Source organism: Thermobia domestica, chromosome 11 (assembly GCF_964235325.1).
Source record: "Thermobia domestica chromosome 11, izTheDome1.hap1.1, whole genome shotgun sequence".
NCBI classification, from domain to species: domain Eukaryota; kingdom Metazoa; phylum Arthropoda; class Insecta; order Zygentoma; family Lepismatidae; genus Thermobia; species Thermobia domestica.
Window position 1 is genome coordinate 134,820,368 of NC_137464.1, and position 22,551 is coordinate 134,842,918.

The 22,551-nt window shown below is 36.4% G+C and overlaps 1 protein-coding gene across 2 annotated transcripts in view; it reads left to right on the forward strand.

Moving 5' to 3' along the window:
- Positions 1 to 22,551, forward strand: part of LOC145664458 (thioredoxin domain-containing protein 11) — a 506,348-nt gene that overhangs the window by 156,435 nt on the left and 327,362 nt on the right. The window lies entirely within an intron of this gene.

Genomic DNA, 22,551 nt, shown 5'->3' on the forward strand with positions numbered 1-22,551 from the left:
AAACGGCAGACTCAGACATGGGCCTGTTCAAATTACGTGGCATCTGTAGTTATTACTTCGTGTCAGGCTTCAATCAACCTGGGATTGTTTTACTAAGTCCACCATAACAAATTTTCCCCCTTAATGAACTCAGAAGACTTCAATGTTGATGAATCTTGTATGTATGATGCTTTACCGTAAATTTATCGCCGCGTATTAATAAACAACAAACAAAAAACGATACTTTGCCACCATCACATCAGGTGCACGTACGAAGAGAAAAACGTAGGAAAATGATTTTATTGAAAAATAATCAATGGAAACCAGGGCATTTGCCTGAGTTGAGGCGCCCGGGGCGAGACGCATTTATTCACTATTATCAGTGTACATACATATGGTTATTTTTGTTCTGGTTCTTTTTAATGTAAGAACACATGTATATAAGAGAGGAAACAAGAAGTGTTTTATTATTATTATTTCAGGTTCTATTGTTATTATCTTAACGCACTGATAATTTACCCATAATATTGGGTGATATCAATAAAACGGAGAAGTTACTCATTACGCCCAATTTTGAAGTAGTTACTCGCATTGGTATCAATAAAAAGAGAACTGAGCACTAGTCGTTTCGGCTGACCTCGAAGAAGCCCCGCCCTTTTGAAGTAACCACACCTCTATTCTCGAGCCGAGTAACTACTCCACGTTTGATATCCATAAAAATCAGACTTTTCTGTGATGCTAGTAACTTCTCCAAATTTGTGGAGCAAGCTAAATAGATGACTCCGTGCGAAATATGGCAGAGTATATGATTGTTTTGCTATGTAGCAAAATTTATAAATTGCATAGAAATGTTGCAAATGGAGATTACAAAAAACATAGGTTCATGAAAGAAAATGTAGAGTAGTTAGCACAACATTTTTTAGGAGAATCAACGGAAATTTGGGGTGATGCACTACGTAATGATGAAAAGATGCGGGTTTTCTTGCTTTACGTGAGTGATCCGGGATTCCAGGTCTGAATGTCAGGGGATTCTGTTGTGGCTCAAAGTACTGTGTCTATGACTACTATAAGTGTAATGGATGCGATTATTGCGAAATCTGAAAATTGATTGTTTCCGGAGGTGTGTGTAATATTCAAACAGCAAAGGCAGAGTGGCAAGAAGAATATACATTTCCAGGGGCTATCGGAGCACCTGAGAAACACGTGGCAATAAAGAAATCTAGTATTTTGGAGACGAATACGCTAAGCGGATAGCGTACATGCCTTTGGCAAGAGAGACACGCGTTCGATTCCCGGCGGGAGCTCATATGGTTCGGATTCCAAGTTAATCAGTGGATCTTGTCTCATATAGCCTCGCTACTGAAAAGGACATTAAACTCAAAATCAACTCAACTCAACGCTGATAGGAAGGGTGTATACATGAGAATGTATATTTTTTTATGCCAAGGTGAAAGGGGACACGTATGGTGTGGAAAACGCAATCAGATGGACGTGCTTTACGACGTGACTGGCTGGACTATTTAAAAAAGGAAACAAAGGGGACCAAGTGTCTGATTTCGTTTAAAGCCAAACAATCTTAAACAAGACCTTGGACAACACGTGATATGCACTTGTCGTGCTAATCTTGATATTGCTGGATTCCAATCAACATCCATTAGTTCAAAGAGGTTCGTTCCCGTCGTTTCAGTATTACTTTCTTGTTTCCCGTTCTTTTTCAATTTTTTTTTTTTTTTTTTTTTTTAATGCTCGCTCGGATATTAAAGATTCTCTTTTGGATTTGTGTCTCATTTGTAGATGTATTTGATATTTCGTTGCATTTCACTGTAATTGCTTTCAAAGCTTCGGCGGCTTTCCTTCGTTTACTTTCTGGTAACTGTGACTTTGAAAGTACCACTGGAACTTTAATAATATCCACAAATGCACTTTAATTGAAACTGTCGTTGCTACTTGTCCCTTCCATGGCGTTTAGGATACTGCGCCAGAAGTTACCCACAACGAAATGACCGCCCAACAGATGGGAGAAATGAGTAACTACTTTTATTGATACTACTCAGTGCTACGTGCAGAGGAAGCGCGAGTAAACGTTCATAAATCTGGAGCAGACTAGACCTGAGTAGTGGCTTGTTTTATTGATACGAAATTGAGGGAGGAGATTACTCCAGGTGTAGTTACTCCGATTCTCGAGCAGGACTTCTCAGGAGTAGTTACTTATTTTTATTGATATCACCCATTGTACTTGGTTTCCGATTTTATATTATGAAACTAATGTATCAAAGCAGTAAGTACCAATTCAATTACCAACCCTGACATCCCTTGCCATTCCAACATGTCATAATCCCGACTGCCAAAAAAGAAGGAGAATAAACAATACAACTGTTCAATAAAATTTCCATTAAAATGACACATGTGCTACTTACTAATGCAGGTAAATGTAATTGTTTTAAAATACGCAGTGTTATTATGAAAGTTGTAATTTATTATTTAGGCCTAGACATATTTAGATACACTCTATATTATACCTCCGTGTGCGGGGGCTGATGGTGGAAGACGGAACACCAACATTCACCTGTACTTGAGCGTGGTGGGGGAAAAAACTTCTTTTTCCTATCAGCTTATGTGAAACAGAGAATAGTCCGAACTATTAAGACTCTGGATCACTAAAAGGATTTTTTTTTTCTCCTATAGTGGAAGAATTAGCAATGCATGTTAGGTATTCATACTTCCAAAGTACGTACTTCTTCTGAGAACTCGTCGCTAATCTGGTAGTTAACTTTATTACACTAGATCCCGGGTTCGATTTCTGGTAGAAGGGAATCAAACGCATTACAGTGGTTTAGATTTAATTTGAAATTTCAAGTCTCGTTGTGTATATATATATAATATATTATATATCCGGACTGCTCATAAAGAATGTAAGTGTTAAAAAGTAAATAAAAAGATTTGTAACTATTTTCATATGATCTTTAGAAGTTCCCAAAAAGATTACCAGAATTGAATTCGTAGACTTGTGTAACCAACATTTGATGGAAACTAAAACTTATACATGTTCTATATTTGTAAGTTACTCCCTTGCAAATAGAAGATGAGAGAAAACTTTATCCGTATGGGGAATTGAAGTGTAAAGTATCGTTATCGCCTTTGAAATAAATATACCTTGTAATCCCATTAAGAACCTTCTTCGTAACATGGAATAACTGTGACTGCTTAGGGTAGAGGTTAACCTTTTCCATAAAAATCTGATTTTTTAAAATTTTTTATTTATTTATTTATTTATTTATTTTGAGAAAGGAAGAGTGACTTAAGAATTAGATATATGATACTTTAGTGAGCAAGCCATATACCCATAGTGAGCAAGCATTTACTGTGTTTTCCGTGATTTTTGTCTACTTCATCCTGTCTGAAGTCACACTGAGGAATAAAGGTTCCAAATAATAAACTTAAGAACCATAATTGTATTTAAAAGCACATTAAGGAGTATAGGGGCTTGAAAGACACGTGTTTTAAAAAGAGAAAAGGAAGAACGAAAGTCGTATGGGAAAGACACAATTAGACGAAGATGGCTTTTTTTAAAGGGGGGGTAGACTGTATTATGATTTACATTGCACTTTTGAATTTGCGGACATAAAAAAATAACCTTCCAAGCTAATACAGAAAAAAGAATGAGAAAGTTGTGTGGGTAAACTGCATGGAGTGCAGCTTACTAAAATCAGCACCCATTAAATATCACTATGTGATACTTGGTTTCAGATTATCCTTGCTCCGTTCTTTTTTTTCTTCTTTCTTTAAATACTTATGAACTCAAAATACCACATTATGACTTGATTTGTATATATATCTGCGAGAGTGAAATGTTAGTGAATTTGTTTGTCATTTTGAAGTTCTTGAAAATGTGAGAAAAATGTAAGTAGTTCTTGAAAATCCTTAGAATTTTTTGAACGAAATAAGGTGAGTGAGGAATGCATTCGGTGTTTCCGAACTCTCAGCAATGATTTTCTGTTCGATATTGGGATTCAAGTATTGAAACTAGATACTTGTGCTTGATATTGGAATTTAAATACCAATTCTTTGCAATAATAGAAAACGACAAATCTTGTGTAGAATTTTTCATGTGTAATTTTATCGCACACTCCCACTGAATGTATTCAACTGGTAAAATAAGTGAAAGCAAGCTCTGTTGTTTGTGCATATCGTCAGGGTACAATCTTTGGAGAATATGTAAATAGTATTAAAGCTTTGATGTTCATTGATTTTTGGTAACTAAAAGTGATATATTCAATCACACTACTTCTAATGTTAAATGTCTGTAGGGAAAGCAGAAGATAGAGACTGAAGGAAGGAGGACAGTAGAATACAAATGTATCGCATTTTCATAGACTGACATATTCTCCAAAGTTGATAATTCTAACGTCCGAAACAAACAAATAGAATCTCTAGCTCATTTCTGATACCAAACTACGTAAATAGCACATACAAAAAAATGAAGAAGCAGAGAGAGACAGAATATCAAAGAAAGTAAGAGGAACAGAAAAGAGAGAGAGAGAGAGAGAGAGAGAGAGAGAGAGAGAGAGAGAGATAATTGAAAGAATAATTTGTGATAAATTTAACATGAGCGATACATTCCATGATTTAGATACAAGTCATAACAAAATATGATTAGTTGTTTTCTTGTTTCACTTTGAGATTAATGTAGAGTTCTAAGTGGATGGGCCAAGTAATTTCGTCACGACCGGTGACGACGATTGTGTAAGGTTTCAGAATATGGAAAGAAAGCATACCTCGACAGAATATGATTCATCAGTTGTCTTCTTCCCTTCCTTACCTTCGATCAGTTACTTTTTAAAATTTCTTATATTGGAAATTTATACTAAAGTACATAGTCCATGGGCCAAGGGGGTGATAACTCCCCCCTAGAGAACTTTTGCCACTATATTAGAAATGTCCCTTGGGGTCCTTAGAATCAAAAAATAGTTGTTGGTCAACATATAAGTGCAACACCTGGGTCCTGAGGCCTTTAACCCATTAGCACCCGTGTATATTTACAGACATCGATGGGATCTTTTTAAATGACCGTAGATCAGACCGTTAGTGCAACACTGGGACAAGTTATACCTCGATCGATTTGTGAGACTGTAGGCTTTCAGTTTACGTTATGAACGGGACATTTCTGTGTACAAAGGAAAACTAATTGAGGGATATTTAAGAAAATTTCCCCTAAAAAGTCCCTTCTCGCGATTCTTTTAGTTATTATGTGGCAAGACTGCAAACTACGTGAATAATAAAATGTATTTATATGTCCCATTTCATGTTCAACTTACACTGAAAATTTCATCTTGATCCATCAAATAGCAGCAAAGGAAATTTGTTTTTTATAGTTTTCACAGAGTTCATAAAAATAGATTTTTATGAAAGTACGAGTATGACTTTGTCAGTGCCGTCAGTGCAACACTGGAACAAGTTATACCTCGGTCGATTTGGAAGAGTCTAGGCTTTCAGTTTACGTAACGAACGAGACATTTCTGCGTACTCATTTTATTCTCTGGGGTTCCACTATTGAAACCGAAAACGGTAGGAGGGTGAGAGCGGTAAGAATTCTTCGGACATTGAATTCATTCCTATAAAACACTGATGTCCATTACCTCTTAGCGTTTTTGCTGATACTTGTTGCCAGCCAATTGGACTGACCAACATAGTCGTTCTATAATGCTTCCCATACTTACGCATAGCAAATTTGGAATCTTAAGATGGATAGCTAGAAAGTTGGTCAACTGACTTGAGAAAATTAAGAATAATCCTGCCTGTAATTCAATTTAAGGGGACGTCCTCCTGTTTAAGATTTACATTATTATGTACTAATCATACTTTGTTTGCTCGGAAACAATATTATATTAGCTGTTCATATTAAAGGTTGTGATTTTGCGTTTAACGGCCCGTTCAGTAGCGAGGCTATACGAGACGTGGACCTACTGATTAACGTGGAATCCGAATCAAATGAGCTTCCGCCGGGATTCGAACTCGGGTATATTAATAAAAGTAATTTTGTGCAAAATTCAGTAATGAATCTTAGTAGAGCGTGGTTATCCGGGACCCGACTAACCGAAATGCAGGTTAGGTGAGGTTGTTAATAATAATAATAATAATAAACCGCACATCTTGAATGGCGCTCGTTGTAGTGTACGAGAACCGAACCCATATCCCAGGCACACTAAAGTAAAACTGTAATACGCGCTGCTTTCGGTGTTATATTTGGAAAATGAAGTCATTTCTTCCCTAGTTTCTCTCTTATAAACCTTCACTCTTTCGTGTGAAGTAATGGAGCAGTTATGCAACCATGTTTACTGCTGTCAGCAATTATTGTCTTAACTTCAGGACTATTTAATTATGTAATTTTTCAAAACACTGTATTGTGAGTTTTTTTTTTTTTTACTTTTTTAAATGTCTTTGTTTTATTGTTTTACTTTTTAACTTAACACGTTCAAATGTGCTGTACAATAATTAATATAGGCCTGTTTACTATACTATACCTCAACGCTGTACTACTGTACGTACAATACTCATATTCATTTTCAAAAAGCCTTTATTATCCGAGCTCCGATTTTCCGAAGCCAGTCAGGTCCACGTCAGCTCGAACAATCGGCTTTCTAGTGTACCAAACAATGAATATTTAAGTATGGATTTCCATTTCTTATTTTTCTTTGCAATTAATTGCCGAAACGAAACAAAACAAAAGAATTTAGTTTTTACACATCTCTCTTTGTTATGAAATAATGTTTAATGCTACAGTCGCATGGCGGATCGACGGTTAGCACTCCGCAGCTTGCCGGATAGAACTTGATCCAACATTGCCACATGAGTGGCTACGAGATGGGAAAGCTCGAGCTTCGGAATTTACGAATAGAAATACCAAAGTAACAATGATCAAATCACTGATAATATTTACGTCAATTTCACGTTTCCACCTTGCTTTTTTCATTTTTTTTATTTAGTACATTACAAAAGTTGCATCATGTCTGTAAAGTAGCTAAAAATAGTGTAATTATTCTTCAGGGTTCAACTGTTCAATCAAAAATTTGGATAATAAATAGCAAGAATCGTGTTTATAATGATAGTTTAAGTCCGTTGTTTCATGTAGGCCTTTTCATTGTGTATTGTATATATATATTTGCACCACAGAAATAATGTTTATTACATATGAATTGAAATATTTTATAGGTAGAGTCAAATAATGGTCCGGGCATGTCTTTTCCCCTTGATCAATTTTATTATAAAATTCTTAAATACAATGTCTTTAATTACAAAGAGTAATTAATAGTGTGGTTTTCTCTTAATTGACCAGATAAAGGAGATTGGTGTTTTGCAGGGTCCTCCTTCCGCTCATGGCAGTATTCAGAACACTTGCAAGGTTATAAGTGAGATTTGTGGATAACCTCCTCAGCTTACAGCAATCTCACGAGGTTTTAATTGTAGTTAGGATCCTTAATCCAGTGCGACATAGGGTTCAGGAAAGGTTTACCCCTAGTCCAGTGCGACCTCGGAGCAGGTAATGGTTAGTCTATCAGTGGTCAGACTGATGTCAGGTTCCTCCGTGGTCTCTCTTTTATTTATTCTCTTCGGGTGGCTCGTCCTCCTTCGGATCCTTTCGTGTGATCCGTCTGCTTTCGGCTTCCTTCGTGTCTTCCTCTTTAATGTTTCGTCTGCTTTTGTAATAAATAATGGCACGTGTCGTTATACATGTGCTTGTGTTGTGGTGTGGGGATCCTTACACCCCCGACACTGGAAAAAAATAATCTGCAAGATTATTTGTGAAATAAAAATACATTTGTCATGAATGGAAGTTAGTTGCACTGTAACACTGATATACTTGAAAACACTGTAAAAGACACTGTAAAACACTATAATACACTGTAAAATCACTAAATGAAAACTTGTTGTGATATATATATATGTAATGGTAATAACTATATGTTTCCGTCCCATCTAAGCAGGATCAAGGCAGTCACTGTCATTTCCCTCAGAGTGTGCAGAAAGTGCCATAACTGTAGTTAATAAATAAATACCAGTTCACTAATGGTTGGTATTGGTCGAAGGTGTTGTTTACTAAAATCGGTATTTATGTTGACGTCATGTCCGGTATTTGTAGTCTGTATCGTTTGAATTTCGACTTCAATAGTAGGCGCCAGTGAGTTAAGTGTTTCTAATGGTAAAGATATGTCTAGACGATTAATTAAGCTTTTGTTTTTATAACGGGACTTATAAAAGATGAGGTACAAATAAATTATTATTAAAACTAAAGAAATGAGGATGATCGGTATTAAAATCTGGAACATTTTTCTGGAAAGGAAAAGTTAGTATTAATGTTGGCAGTTTTGAAATTTCTTATTTTCCTAGCTACCTTTAATTGATATTTTAATGGATTTTCCACTGACAAGGTATTCTAATATGTTAAGCTCGTGGTAATATAAGTGTGTTTTCTTGGGAGATGCACGAAAATCGCGTTTTCTAAGCTTCTTAAATAGTAATTCTAAGTCCTGTAACTCCTGCTGGAAGTTGTAAGCCCTGCAAGTAATATCATCCGCAAAACTAGTAATCCTGTTGGGTAGACCATCCAAAATCATCCCCGTTGCGATACTGAGGCTCTGCCTCAAGGTACGATGTCCCATTTTGCACCTCAAAAATTCTTATGATTTTCGCGTATGATTGAGGTGGAAAGTCATATATTTTTGGCTTTTTGGATGAAGTAAAATTTGATAGCTTGCCGAGAGCTCCAAGCTGCTTATATAGGACAGAGAGATACTTGGTATAACTGCTACATTTCTGTAAGTTGAGGACTATCCGAAATTCTTGTGTGTGTGGTTTACTCAGCACCAAAAGTGGAGAACTAAATTCATTGTTGTCAGTGGGTCTAATTATTTTTACATTAATTAGTTCTTAAATTTGTCTGTCTAGCTGGTCCCATATATGAAGTGGAATCGGTGGGGAACGACCATGAATTACAACCGACTTGGAAATTCTAATCTTGTGAACATATCCCCTAAAATATCCAATATCATCACGGGCATGTGTAAAAACGTCCCTATACTTGACAGTAGTTCATAAAAGTGCTTGTTTTTGAGTTTTGTTTGAGTTGGGGTTGACATCAAAGAGCTTTTTTTTAAAAGAAAAGAAATTCCGTGTATTTTAATCATTCTTCAGTCTTTTCTTTTGTAAATTGGTACGTTTTTTCTAGAAAAGTTGGTGTTTCTAAAGCGCTAAAAGATATTTCGTAACCTTCCTCAAGAACCACCACTGGTGTATTCTTTATAGCAACGCTGTTGCTGTTAGGATTTGATAGTAGACTTGTCATTTTGTTTACGTCTATCTTTTGGTTAAGAGCATGTATTCTATATTTGAGAAGGGGCCGCGGTGGCTCAGTGGTAGAGCGTTCACCTGTGGTGTTTGGGGTCCTGGGTTCAAACCCTGCTCCCGCCGAGTGAACTTTGTGGTGGACAAACACCGTGTGCGTGGGTTTTCTCGGGGTTCTCCCGTTTCCTCCCACTTTCTTCATTCTACCATTTCATTCATCTCTCATCATCACCTTCTCCTTTAGCCTAACCGGCATAACCGTGGGACGTAAAACTCAAAAATTTCATTTCATTTTTCCATATTTGAGAATATTCCAGGAAGCAATGACACATACGAGAATTCTGCGTCATTTATTTTTTTCTTTGCTGCCACTGGAATGAATGTATGTAAACGAGGAGGAAGCGTAATGTGCTTAGTCAAGTATAGTCTTGCTGCGGTTGCAGTATAACTCGAGTTGTAAAAGCTGAAGTATGTCCTCCTTATTCTTAGCTGGCAGTTGAGGCTTCCGTGGATGTTTATAGAGAAATTATATTCTTGCTCAAGTCTGTGGTGGCATGAGTACGTTGGAGGAAGTCAATTCCAAAAAAATATTGGCATCATCCTATTAGGTATTCAAAAGCAATGATTGGGTGTTTCCTGTTCTAATTTTAATGTTGTTAGTGCTATTTGCTTTAAACAAATATTTCTTCCTGAAATTCGTTTTACTACTGTTTGAAATGGAATAAAATCTTTTCCGGGTGGTACGAATTCTAACGGCCATACTGAAATTGTACTTCCTGTATCAATTATCGCGTTTTAGTTTCCTGATTTAGTTCGTTAAATTAGATCTGTTATTTTCGTATTCTAGAGTGATGTTTTCGCGTCTTTCTGTCAAATATTCTGATTGTTTTTCTATTGCAGAAATTTCATGATTTGTCATTGTAAACGCTAAGTCCTTCCTCCTGGCTCGGAACATATTGGTATAACCGCTACCAGGTTACAGAAGTATTTTTTGTGGACGCTCTGTATATTTCGTAAAGACAGTAATAATTTTTTCAATTTATACTTTGCTCTGCGACGCAAATAAGTTCTTTCTTCGGTGGGAATTGCTTCCTTCCCGCGCAACTGGACAAAGAAGTCTCTCATTGTTTTTCCGTATATAATTTAAACCTTGCTTTTTAGTGAAAACATTTCAGTGAGCTACGAACCTTTTCAGTGTTTCTCCCTGACTTATTATATGCATAGTATATATATTCTGCAGTTATTTGGAACTAAATTAAGTGCTTTCTTTAATCGTTTATGAATATATTGCAGTAGTTAAAGCAGGCTAAACCAAAACAGGTGTTTAAGTGACCGAATGGCACCAGTCACATTGTTTTTGCAGTTCCTTATCTGTACTTTCACACGCCCGAGTTATCGCAATGTTTCGTGCATCGTGGCCAGTGGACTAAAATTAACATAAATCTTTTTCCGTACTCTGTATGTGCATACAGGTGAGTTAACTGAGTGGTTTTTAAAATAAACTGCCTACACTCTTCAGTCAACCATTGCAGCTTGCATTTTAAAGTTTTAAGCTCGGGGAGTTTGACTCCAAAATTGTATGCAGCCATCACACACGTTGCATAGAAAATTAAGTCTGACTTTGTGTTAAGGGGCACAAGCTATTAGCCGGCAAAGGACGTTTTCTTATGGCTAGCCCCCAACTAGTGAAGTCCCAGGTTCGCAAACCCTGTGCGCCTAAAAAATTATAAACGCGCCCTCCAACATTAGCATTCTACTTTGGAAACTTCTATTTATTTGCTGAAGACTCATCTTAACGCTTCAGGATTGTTTGACGCAGCAACTGGATTTCTACGTGGGATTATCCAGGCAACTTTTCTCCCAGTGCTAATCCCCCAAGTGCGTCAGTGGTGTGAGAGAAGCATTTGCAGTGAAATCTGAATTATAATCTTCTATATAAAAGTGATAAAAAGGGCTACAGTGCATTAAAAAGGCAAACTGTGATTTTAGTAATGAAAATTATTATACATATTCTGTGTTAAGTGTTGTGTTCATTTCTCTTCGTTATTTTTTTTTATATAATAGTATTCTAATAAATAAGTATAGTGTTATTTAATCCAGTGTGTTTTCATTGTTTGTGTAAATGATGTTTGTGTGCGTTATGGTCTAAATAACAGTCTAATCGTCCGTAAGGTTTTCAGAACAAAACATCCAAACCTCTCGGCGCCTAATGCTGATCTCATCATTGAAACCAACAAGCAATTTAAAAACAAATTGTAACCCCTTCTTAAAAAAATTCCTTCACCGTCCTATCCAGGTAAGTTCAGGTCTCAGCAAAATACTTACTGGTAAAACAATAAACCACGAACAACGACCCAAACACCCGGGTGGTTACAAATTGCCGCCCGAACAGACATCAAATTGGTTATATTGCCTTCCGGTGCCCTTCTCAAGGGGCGACCTTACACTTTTTTTTGACGTTGAAAACAAGTGAAAGCTCCATGTCTCCATTTTCTACATATAGAGCATACTAATATTTGATTCTCCGTCGCTGTGGCGTGTTGACTATTCTGGGATAGTCCCTGCTTTTTCTTCCCTTGGTTATTCCTTTTCTTATATACTTGTCCCCGATTCTTTGGGTGATTTCTATAGCTTGACTGCGCTATCACTAATAATTCTGCCATTTTATTGGCCAAGGTAGATAGATCATGTTGAGGATGATTTTGTTCGTGGTGGTTTTGGGTATAGTGTTTTGGCCGTATAACGTGTGCAGTGTCTGTAATAAATCTGCATGATCTCTTTTTCGTGAAAGGTCATTGGCGGCTTCTAAGGTGTTCAGCTTTGTTTGTAAAGCGTCTACTGTTTCAAATCTTTCTAATGCGATTTTGTCAAGAAAATCCCTTTGTAATCCTAAAGATAAGTGGTGAATCTTCTGTTCTTTTGATGCATCCGGTATTAATTGTCTAATTGCACGAAGATTAACGCAAAAACTACAAATCTATAGGTTCGTCCATTCCCTGCTGGACTTGGAGTAATTCCTGTCCCATCTTGTATTATGGAATCTTCGGCCTGCTCAATGCAACTAATTTAGATTTTAAATTTTCATAGGATAATGTACCGAATTGGTTTTGGTTCTTAAGTTGTAAGACTAGATCAAATGCCGTGACCCGCAAGTATATTGGTAAAATTTCATTCTTTTTAGCTGGTGACCATGATTGCATGGTTGTCATGTGATCGAATATGAAAAATCAGTTTGGGTCCTCATGCACGTATCCTGAATATTTCGTAAGATGAGGCATGTTAAAAGATATATGAGATGCACCCACTGTCATTTTCGTATTTTTATTTTCACCTGATCTCTATGTCTTCTTACCAGACCTTGTTTCCGGCATAAAATCGCGCACAAGAAAGATTTTTTTTTAAAAAAAGGAAGAAGAGATAATTAAACTTATATGAATTTTGTTACTGACCTCGTTAGTTTTGTGCCAGGTAAAAAGTTAATAAAAAGAGCGTCCAGCACAAAACTCCCATGCCTATCACCTTGAAATGTTTTATAGGTAGTCAAATAATAATCCGGGCGTGTCTTTTCCCCTTCACCAATTTTATTATAAAATTCCTAAATACAATGTCTTTAATTACAAAGAGTAATTAATAGTGTGTTTTTATCCTAATTGACCAGATGAAGGAGATTGGTATTTTGCAAGGTGCTCCTTCCACTCGGGGCAGCATCCAGAACACTTGCAAGGTTATAGGTGAGATTTGTGGATAACTCCCTCAGCTGACAGCAGCCTCGCGAGGTTTTAGTTGTACTTAGGATCCCTAGTCCAGTGCGACATAGGGTTTAGGAAAGGTTTACCCCTAGTCCAGTGCGACGTCGGAGCAGGTAATGGTTATAGTCTATTAGTGGTCAGACTGATGTCAGGTTCCTCCGTGGTCTCTCTTTTATTTATTCTCTTCGGGTGGCTCGTCCTCCTTCGGATCTTTTCGTGTGATTCGTCTCCTTTCGGTTTCCTTCGTGTCTTCCTCTTTTGTGTATTGTCTGCGTTTGTAATAAATAATGGCACGCGTCGTTTTACATGTGCTTGGGTTGTGATGTGGGGATCCTTACAGTATAAACTTGGTGAAATGGTGCCATCTTATTATCGGATTTCAGTTTAGGAGCGTTTTTCCGCTGCCGCCGTTATAGTATGCTAGGGGCTTCATCTTTCTTCGCCACTAAATTACTACACTACGATAAGAGTTATTAATGACATTATTTAGTGATATAGTGATTGAAATCTGAGTCTGCACCTGATAATATAAAAGCTTATGCCTTATGTCGGTGATCATATAGTTGCACGTGTCACTATAACGAATAAAAGAAAGAAGTTATGAAAGCAAGGTAACTGTAGTAAAGAAATAAAAACATGTGAAACTTGTTACATCTGTAAAGTAAAACCCGAAGTGTGGGGACCGAGATTACAATGGCTGCAGATGAATTTCAAACTTACCTTTTTACGATTTTTAACGTTTTAACAATTTCACTTTTGCCAGGTTTTGGTGTGTTACGAACATTAAATGATTTAGAACAATTTAAAATATCAGACGTTATTTAAAAATATATTATAAAATCTTTTAGTGTAAACAGTACAACTTAGAACAGGTTCGGCTCGGTCATTTTGGTTACAGCTCCATTTTCGTAACTCGAATCCATTGTTATACAAGGACAATTTCAGTGATGAGGCTTTATAACCGCGACTTTCATAACGTAATATCCCCAAAATTTGAATAAAACCTTAAATGATTCTTGCTATATTACATGTTTGGTTTGAAATGTCGTAAGCACTGGAAGATTCAATAAAATAAAGTAAAGTAAATAAATAAAATAAACATAAGTTTTAGTGTTATATTTAATATTATAATGATGCTGTGCATTGTTGAAGCGAGCGATAAGCCTTCTTTCTCATTAATTATACGAGCTAGCAGGACTAGGAGAAAAACCCGTTCTTTGTACTAGAAGAAAGGTTTATGAAAATTTTTTAAAGCTGTGTTTGAACTCCTTCTCTCTACCTTAGAATGCGTTTTTGAAATGAAGGGAAATTATAACAACCCAGCTAGCCCTTTGGGGAACTCATGGTACAATTTGTACCATACGGGTGTTTCATGGTACATTGTGTTATAACTCTCCTATTTGAGCTTTTTCGTCCGTTTTTTTCTTTTTTTGTTTTGTTTTTCAAGTCCAGAGGCATTGTAAAAGACCTTACGTATGGTTTCACATCTTCCTGCGTCGAGACATAGTGTGTTTTAAAATATTTAAAATATTAAAATATGTTAAAATATTTTAAAATATATATTTTCTTTTATTAAGCCTATGTTCATTATTTTTTGGCGGGCTTATTTTTGCACGTAGAAGATTGAAATTTTGCACAACATTCAGTCCACCGAGTAGTATTTACCATTTTTTTTTTTTTTTTTAGATTTCTGCGTTAAAACAGGGGAGGATCCAGAGGGGCAAAAAGTTGAAAAAAGGGATATTTGTACCCAAAAAATCCATTTCTTCGACATTTTCCCGCCTTAGATACATGATGGAGACATGTGAATGGTACCGTCTGAAAGGCAGTTCTATTTTGAAGAGAATGATGTGCAAACCATGATCCTAGGGTAATTAGGGATGTCTAAGGGAATTTTTACAAAATATCCTTCTGTATACGGGAATATGGAACATTGTCGGTATATATTTTTTTTGCGGGCTTACTTTTGCACCTAGAACATTGAAATTGTGCATAAACATTCAGCCCACCTAGTAGTATTTATCGGATTTTTTTCAGATCTCTGCGTTAAAACAAGGGGGTCCAGGGGGGATAAAAGTTTAGAAAAGGGATATTTTTACCAAAAAATCCCTTTCTTCGAAATCTTCCCGCCTTAGATACATGATGGAGACACGTGAGTCGTACCGTTTGAAAGGCAGTTCTATTCTGAAGAGAATGATGGGCGAAACATGACCCTAGGGTAATTAGGAATGTCTCAGGGAATTTTTATCAAAATATACTTCTGTATAGAGGAATATTGGACATTTTCGGTATTTTTTTATTTTTGCACCTAGAAGATTGAAATTGTGCACAAAATTCAGTCCACCGAGTAGTATTTAACAGATTTTTTCTTCAGATTTCTGCGTTAAAACAGGAAGGGTCCAGAGGGGCAAAAAGTTTAAAAAGGGATATTTTGGCCAAAAAATCCCTTTTTATGGGATTTTCCCGCCTTAGATACATGATGGAGACATGTGAATGATACCGCCTGAAAGGCAGTTCTATTCTGAAGAGAATGATTGGTGGATTATAGTCCTAGGGTAAATAGAGACATCTCAGGAAATTTTTTAGCCGAGATCATGGTCTTTTGCGGTAATTTGGGGCATTGTGGGGATTCTTGATAAAATTTCTCCCGCCCTTAGTATTCAAGATAGAAACTTGAAATTTGGCACACACATTCAGTCTACCAAGTACTATGTATCAGATTTTTTGAGATCTCTATGTTCACACAGGGCCATTCCAGAGGGGCCCAAAATGTAAAAAAATTTCCCTCGAAATTTTCCCTTTGACATCACTTTTCCCTCTCCTGGTACATGGCATGGGCATGCAAGTGGTACCATTTGAAAGCCAGCTCCATTCTGAAGAGAATGAGGTATGAGCCATGATCCTAGGATAAATAGTGACGATGCAGTAGCTGCTTGACTGAAAGTCTAAAAATACCCCCAAAACCCAGGTACCCGAAAGGGCTAGACCAAGTTCTATTTTTCCAAAATTCATCTCACACAGTTAAACCGTTATTCCGTGATAGTGAGGGGAAACAGCGTAGGTATCATTTTTATATATTGAGAAAAATATTGGAGAAATTATACCCTTCTCCCCTTCCGTTAGAAGTGGAGTTTCGGAAATAATAGACATATTTACTTATTTTTAGTAAGGAGTTCGGGTACTTGGTGGCTCAGTGGTATAGTTATTATCTGGTGCATGGGGTCCGTGGTTTGATTTCCGGCCAAGTAAGTTTATGATGGACATCGTCGTGTCCGTGGGTTTTCTCGGGTACAACCGTTTTCTGCTACATTCTCAATCCACTCATTATTACATCATCATTCTATTGCCTTAATCATCTGTCTCCCTTAGCGTAAAGTTAATCGTGGGATGTTAAACAGAAGATTTCATTTGATTCGATTTTAATAAGGAGTTCCATTTCAAGCATTTTTCTAACATGAATCTTGTCACATACTCTATTTTTTGCATACTCTTTGAATCCCTCCTTCCGTCTTAGGATACGCATTTTAATCAAAGAAACATGATAAAAATACCAGTTCAGTGCACACACTAACGATGTTTAGAAATCCATTTCAAGCCGTTAAGTTTTTTGTAATACTGTAGAAGACATCAATTTCATTTGTATATATTTAGATGTTCATCTAATTCTTTATCTATTTCGCTCAATGGAAGTCATTCTGTAGAAAAGTGAATGTCCACTACATTATCAGTATGAATACAATTTCAACTATAAAATACCACAGTAATTTGCAATACAGTATTGTCCCGATTATCTGAGCCCCGACTTACTCACTTCCGAGTTAACGGAAGCAGTGCTTTGATAGAAAGTTGGAGCAGACGGCTCATGTTGTAGTGTACAAGTAGAAGAGGAGACGACGCGGCAGTTGGTATAAATTGGACCACGCGTATATTAATGGAGGAGCTCCGCAACCATATGCATTGTTTTCGACGATGAACTTCGAAACTTCAGGACTGTTTTATGATGAAATTTCGAAAATTACTTTATTGTGGGTTTTTACTTTTTTTAATTTTCTATGTTCTATAGTTTTTCTTTTCACTAGAATGATTGAACGTGCTATACAGTAATGAATATAGGCCTATTTAATTACATTTACCTCATGCCTTTACTACTGTACGTATGTTACTGTCCTTAAGCTTACGGAAAGTATATTATCCGTGGATAATCAGGCCCACATATGCTCGGATAATCCTAACTCTACTCTGCTCTTTTGCGAATACAGGAGCGTTTGATTTCTTATATCAGTTAACGAACGCACTGATGGCGTAAGCAGCTTGGAGGTTCATCACAAGAGAGACAAAATCTGTCAAACCAGATCCGATTATTATTAATATATTTAAAATCTTGTTTCTTCCGTAGAAACATTACTCAAGGAACATTTTGTTATCGCTGGTGTGGAAGGTGGCTTCTATTTGTCCTTGTACTCAATAACCAACATACATTGTAAGTCTCCCAATCATCTTCCTCCACCGAGATACATAACATGCTTTGCCAACTGTCACTCAAACTTGAAAGGATTTGAGTGAAAGTTGGTACGCAACGTGGTCGGTCGTGTTCGAGCTATCTGCGTGTGATGATTAATACTATAAGTCCTCTCTTTACCTTTTAGACTTGAGGCGAGGGATAGCTCAACTGCTTTTGGTAAGCTATGGAAGCACTTACCACGACCTACGTCCTCGCGATGTGAAAGGATTGTTAAATTTAGTGTTAAATAATTACGATAGTTACTTATATATTTAAATGATCATATTCCCACTCTCAAAATATCTACATTACACGTCTCTACAGTTATTTCAGATTATATGATGCCATAGCCACATAAAAAGATTACACAAAAATATATCAACACTATCTTTACAATGCAAACAGATTATGCACCCGTGAAAAACATTAAACAGATCCTATTAACCTAGCTAATTCGTTTCCCCCCCTTTTTTTAATACTCCAAGGTCGACCAAAGAAATATGTATACTTTTAATTTATTTTAATGCAAGTGGCTTATTCATAAAGAAAAGTGTGTAACGAAAATTATTATTATTATTATTTTCAAATACGTATTAGGCGTGCTGGCTATTTACTGAACATCAGGTTTTAACGTCGTTAAAGAAACGTAACTTTTGCGAAAAATTATTTTCACTTACAATATTCCTGCCGCCGCCACAGAACACATTTGGTGTTTTACTTACAATTCAAACCAAATAGGGGGGGCGGGGCGGTGGCTCAGTGGTAGAGCGTTCACCTCCGGTGCTTGGGGTCCCTGGTTCGATCCCAGCTCGCGCCGTGTGAACTTTGTGGTGGACAAATACCGTGCTCGTGGGTTTTCTCGGGGTTCTGTCGTTTCCTCCCACTTTCTTCATTCCACCATTTCACTCATCTCTCATCATCACCGTCTCTTTTAGTTTAACCGGCATATTCGTGGGACGTAAAACTTAAAGATTTCATTTCATTTTCAAACCAAACAGTCTTCCACGAGACGACGTACTCCATTAAGGTGTGCAACTCAGCAGTCCTCCGATCGGTTTATGGTGTCCTCCGCGTAAAAAGTTCTCTGCACTTAAGGATCACTACCGAGCGTCTTCTGTTCTCTGACCAATGGAGGTAACTTTTTTTTCCTTTGATCACGAACGTTAGGCACAACCTGCCATCCAATTGAAATGATTAACTCCCATTTTTTTTGCTGATTGTCCACATAACCACTGCCTGTATCGCCTCATTACTTCGCCCGATTCTCTCCCGTGATGGGAGTTTCGATGTTCGTCGCCAGACTAATTTGTGCTTCTTCTGGTCACCGTGGGTCACGTGAATAGCAACCACTCACTGAATATAACATTGTCCACTATTGGTTGATGATCAAAAATTGTCCAATCACAAATTAGTTTAGATGTCACTTAGAGACTTCGGGTGACTTGCTGATTTTCGTTCCCATGGGAACTGAAGTAGAAAAAGTCTCTCAGCAACCTTTTGAACAAAAAGTTATTGTTCTACGTACACACACATATAGAAATAAAGTTAATTTCGTAATCTCCAAGTCGGGGTTCGACGATAAGACTGAATTCACTGTTGCCAACTAGCGTCCTTTTCACTAAGATTAGTTGGAAAACTTAATAAAATAAACGTTTTAATTTTCTTGCTTCGATGAGCGTCCCGCTGTCGATGGCAATTTTCTCTCAGGCGCCTCGACTACAACGTACTACAACTCGGTGAATCACGCTATATTTTATCGTGCTTGCGTGTTGGACATTCCGTTATATTATCCGAATGATACTCGATTTCCTGTAGCTTGCATGGATTTCGCATTATGCAATATTAAGTCACTCATTTGCTCGTAGCGTGTCGTTTGGATTCTTGTGTAACGACTTATCTGGATAATGCTTTAATTAAATCAATTATTCTAAATGAAGATGTTATACTTGATATGTGGCGTAAAATTGATGTCTCAAACTTTTGATTATTTAAATAACTTCTGTTTACAGACATTTTCTTATATTTGAAAATGTATAAGTGTGATGTTCTTTCAAATTTGCATAAATTATAAGAAATAGCTTCGCCCATAATGTAATTAAAGCTCATAATCTATACTATTATATAAAAGAGTAAAAGTGACCTGACTCATCATCGGCCAAGCCATACTATTAGTCATCATGAATATCAGAAATATTCTGCCATTTTTGACAGTCACTTGCCGCAACTGAGAAGCTTTCATGCTCCACGGTCCTCCGCTAACCTCTCCGTCTTCACGTACGGTTTTTCTGTTTTAATATTGTCCATCAATTATAAAATCCGCACTCGCTGTCTTTCCTGCCACTATCCTCGTGATATAAGTAGAAACGTGAAATTTCTACAGAATATCCTCTACTCACAAAATCAAGAGATATGATAAGAGGGATTTATTATAATGTGTGTTCTAAGGGAGCTTCAAGTGGTAAAAAGTATTCTGCCAAGAATTGAATATTTCACGAATACCTGAATTCAGAAGATTGAAACTCGGCATATAGACTCCTCATTAAAAATTTAATAAGTAATAAAACTCCACTCCTAAGTTGGGAAGTTTGTCTTTCTTTATCCAAAAACTACCAAATGTAAAAATTTGCTTTATTTAAGGCTGTTAAAACGGGCTCTCAGTTAAAAATAATTAAATATATTTCAGCGTCTCGAAAAGCTTCGCTCTTAAGGGGGTCATTTCTATATTCAAATTTCCGTTTATCTTTTTGTTTTAAATTTATTTTATTTATTTTTATTATGGAAATTCTGAATGAAGGATACAGTGATTGTTTCAGGTGCAAATTTCGGCAAATAAACTCTTAGTTAATAATACTGAAATAGGTGTTCTTAAATATTTCGCTCTAATAGTGGAAAGGGGATCGTTTCTATAATATCTAGATTGGAGAAAGTATCCAATGACGATGATCCCCTTTCCACTATTAGAGCGAAACATTCAGTGAATGAACAGAGAAAGTGTGAAATTCAGTGAATGAACTCTTATCTTTTCCAGCATTTTCGAGAACTGTTCCTAATAGAGGAAAAGTAGGAAACTTCTAAATTTTGGAATTTCTTTTTCTTCAATCAGAGACTACCCAATATATGGATTAGTTTGAGTTGGGCTTATACTCTTCGTTATACATTATGTTCATTGAGTAATTCAATGTTTTCGAAAATTTAGATTCTTTATGGCAAAAAATTGGTACAATCTCTACAATATTCAAATTTGTAGTATTATGTTTATTACACGTCATTCTTCCCGTGCTCAGAAAGGACATATGTGCTAGTATTGATATGATTGAGTCGTCATTTATTTTCTTCTACAGTGACTCCTTATACGCGAAATAATAAAGTATTAGTTTATAGGGTGAACATGTTTTCACATTGCATTTTGCTTAAGAGTATACATTAGAGACAAAAGACGACGAGTTGAGATTTTGTTTAATATGTATGTTCCAATGTACTATATTACATAGCTGTGATATAACTTTCTTACATTCATACATGGATGCTCCGTGTCAATACAATGCAGATTGTTTATAAAAATAACAACGTACTTTTTGTAAACAGGATTCAAAGCAATACCAAAATGAATAATGAAACACATTTCCATAACGCTGTCCACTACACCAAGAACGCATAACTCTTAATTTTCCTTCGTTTGTCACTGATACTGTTCTGTTGACGGTGTACCCTGTACAGTCTTGAATCTGGCATCATGCAATGTGCCAGTTTTTGACTTTTATCTTCTTTTTTGTTATATTTTATGATTGTTTTCTGCATACCACTTGGATATTTAATTGATAGTAGTCTCCGGACGGTATTTATTAGTTAAGGCTATTTGAAAGTAGTTACCACTTAGATATTTAATTGATTGTAGTGTCCGGACGGTATTTATTAGTTAAGGCTATTTGAAAGGTTTTTTTTTACAAGATACTACTAACTACTTTTTGAAAATAGTACTTAGCAGTCTTTGGGGTTCTGATATATCGAAGCTGAAGACTGGTCAACTTAAATCATATTTTATGAAAGCCAAATGCCAAGAGCAACGCAACGTGAACGTATAGCTTTTTACCGTGCCAAATATTATCACAAACCAAGGACAAATTTGTTTTGTACTAAAGGTTAAAATTGGCAGATATCTCGAAAATGACTTAAAAGTAAGCAATGATAATACTAATAAGTCGAAATTTGATAGGGCACGAGGGCGTTTGTCACTATTTCGAATACCGAGAGCAGAAGTTAACGTTATCTGTTTTATTCGTCAAGAATGGCTTTACTAATTTGAACAAAAACTTCTCATGAGCGTGATTAATTATCTGCGTACATGGCACGCCAGTTTTGTTTGTGAGCGACCAAAACACAAAAGTTACTTTTATTCAGGGCTTTTTCTGAAGAGTAGCTATACCACTGTTTTCGATCAAACTAGGCAAGAATATCAATGATAACCCACATAAACTGACATATTTAGTTGATAATTATCAAGACCGAAAGACAAAGCCGGTGCTTTTTTCGCTACACAGTTACTTGTTCAATTAAGACCAAGTTTGGAAGAAAGGTAATTGATGACATCTTTTATGAGACTGGTGGCAAACTAACTTGAGATCTCTTTCAGAACAAAATAAAAATTTGCTCATGACCTAAATTCGAAATTGTCAAATCACCAGAATAAGGGTTCAGTATAGGAAAAATTCTGCTAAACACTTGTATACGATCTGTGAAGCTTGGAAACAAGGGGAAGGAAGTAAAAGCTGAATTTGGTGTAGATCAAATTCGAATAAACGAAAACTTATATTTTTGAGAAACTGCTTGATCGATGACAACAGAAACTGAAGTTAAAGGTAATTGATGTGTCATTAATTTTGTTTGTTTTCCGTCAGTTCGGAAGCAAAAATAACATTTTGTTTTTCTTTTAAAAGTGGCCGAACAGATCTAAGCCGTAAGTGACATGAAGATCACAAAAGTTGT